This window comes from Austrofundulus limnaeus, unplaced genomic scaffold (assembly GCF_001266775.1).
Source record: "Austrofundulus limnaeus strain Quisiro unplaced genomic scaffold, Austrofundulus_limnaeus-1.0 Scaffold414, whole genome shotgun sequence".
NCBI classification, from domain to species: domain Eukaryota; kingdom Metazoa; phylum Chordata; class Actinopteri; order Cyprinodontiformes; family Rivulidae; genus Austrofundulus; species Austrofundulus limnaeus.
In genome coordinates this window covers 317,482-319,924 of record NW_013952816.1, presented here as the reverse complement: position 1 = coordinate 319,924, position 2,443 = coordinate 317,482, and the positions used below count along the sequence as shown (strand labels likewise).

The 2,443-nt window shown below is 35.9% G+C and overlaps 1 protein-coding gene across 3 annotated transcripts in view; it reads right to left on the bottom strand.

Moving 5' to 3' along the window:
* si:dkey-30j10.5 (uncharacterized) overlaps positions 1–2,443 on the bottom strand; it is a 33,235-nt gene that overhangs the window by 28,457 nt on the left and 2,335 nt on the right. The window lies entirely within an intron of this gene.

Below are 2,443 nucleotides of genomic sequence, written 5' to 3'. Positions count from 1 at the left end.
ATATTGCTTATACCGAATTTCATAAAAACTAATACAACTGAACTATTCAGGCATTTTTTTCCTTCTAATTCTTATTATGCAGTCTTCAAATTCTTATTATACACATCAAGACAAATATAAAGATCATATTCATGTAAACAAGAAAAATACTGTATATTGCTTATACCGAATTTCATAAAAACTAATACAACTGAACTATTCAGGCATTTTTTTCCTTCTAATTCTTATTATGCAGTCTTCAAATTCTTTAAAGGTATTTCTGATGGATTTGAGAAAAATAAGTTGTATTATTTTAGCTAGCATGAGCTAACATGTTTTACTTATTTTATGAGTAGTATTGATCACATATTTGCATACAAATAGATTTCTGTTGTGGGTATAAAAACTAAAAATAAAACCTATTTATTCTGTTATGTTTGTCACATTTTTAAAGAGCCACTGCAGAGGGACCAAAGAGTCACATGTGGCCCCAGAGCCGCAGGTTGCAGACCCCTGGTTTAGTGGAACCAGCTGACCTGATTTAGCAGAGTAAATTCAACACTTCATTGTTTGCAGAAACAAGTCTGTTCATGATGAGTTCAGACAGATTTAATCTTTTAACAAGTAACTAGTTGTTATATTTTAATGTAAAGAAGTAAAAGTATCTTTTTTAGGTTTTAATACAATAAATAAAAGTAAAAGTAACAGTTTAAAAAATACTTGGCAAGATTACAAATCCTCAATAAAATTACTTAAGTACTGCAATGTAGTATTTAGTAGTATTTATTTATAGTATTTACTACAAACCTCTGCAGAGTTTGTTCAGGTTGGAGATTGAAATATTTTTTTTTCTTATTTTAATTAAGAGAAAATGTATGATTATATAAAAACTCAAGCTGTGATCTGGGGCCTCATGTATAAACGGTGCGTACGTACAAAAAGGTTACGTGCGCCAGGTTCTACGCCCACGATGGGATGTATTAAAACCAACGTTTGCGTGAAAGCGTTCGTATATTTACGCACACTTTTCACCTGCCGTGAGAATGTGCGGCAGCCACGCAAAGTTTTTCAGTCGACAGTTTTAACCCACAAAGTCACAAATCTGACCTGAATCCACAGAAATATGAGTCTGTTGTGTTTTCTGGATGTAAGGAGAGTCTGAACACGCTGTCAGATTTTTATTTTAGTTTGAGTTTTTATTGTTTAAACTCGAACGATCATGAAACTGAACCTCGGGACTGAAAATCATTTAACCTCAGACAAGAAAATAGATCAGTCTAAAAAATGATCGAAGAACTTCAGTCCAGTCTGTAAACTTTTCATGTTGTTGTAGTTGAAAACACATGCAGGGCGCATGGCCTGCGGAGCGCACACACAGCTGAGGAGAATAAAATCTGTGATGATTCCTCAGCTCCACAATAGATTTATTGCTGCGTAAAGTTGTGCATATGGATCAATCAGCTGTTCCCACACCGCGGCAGAAACTCGCAGCGCTGCGAGTCCACCGCATTCTCACTCCCCCCGCGTCATATTGACGCTTGGTCAGGTGGTCTTTTGTGTCCAGCTTTGATGCATCGGGCACCCCCCGCATGTCAGTTTTTTACGAAATGAGGCAGAGGAGGACGGGCGTGTTGTTCTATTTTTGTACAAGAGTAGGAAATGCGCATTTCTTCACATCAACTTAATAAATATTTTTCTAAATTCTACAAAATTCTTAAGTTTCTCTGTGTTTACAGTCATTTATTAAAGACGTGTAAAGGTGGAAATATTTCTCAGCCTCATGCGCCGCTGAAAATAACAGCACATGCTCGCACACACAACACACACACACCTTTGTGAGTGGCAAACACATTTATACACCCCACTACTTATATAGACAAATTTGTCACTCATTCTGCATTTAATGTATATTTTTTCTGCATCTAAAAATCATTTCTGAGGACAATCTGAGGAGAATCTCACACACATTTACATCTATTTTACATGTCCTGATGCATCTCAGTAATCCAGGTAAAAAATCAAAAAGAAAAAAATTGTATATGTCTTCTGGACGGGTTCTTCTCTAATGAAACGTTTTGTCTCTCCTCCAAGAGACTTCTTCAGTCTGAGAGTTTCAGGCAAAATTCAGGCTTTCAGTCACATGGAGGCAGTGCTTAAAAGCCTGAATTTTGCCTGAAACTCTCAGACTGAAGAAGTCTCTTGGAGGAGAGACAAAACGTTTCATTAGAGAAGAACCCGTCCAGAAGACCTATACAATTTTTTTTCCTTTTGATTTTTTTACCTGGATTACTGAGATGCATCAGGGCAGTTTACACATTGTTTTATTATTTTCTTCAAACACTGCATTTTTAAACCATCTATTATATTTTAGAAGACAGAGGGGTGTCTGACAGCTATTTTCCAGTGCTTGATTTTGTATCTCCATACTAGCCAAGATTAGAAAAATCCTGAAAGGCTATTATTA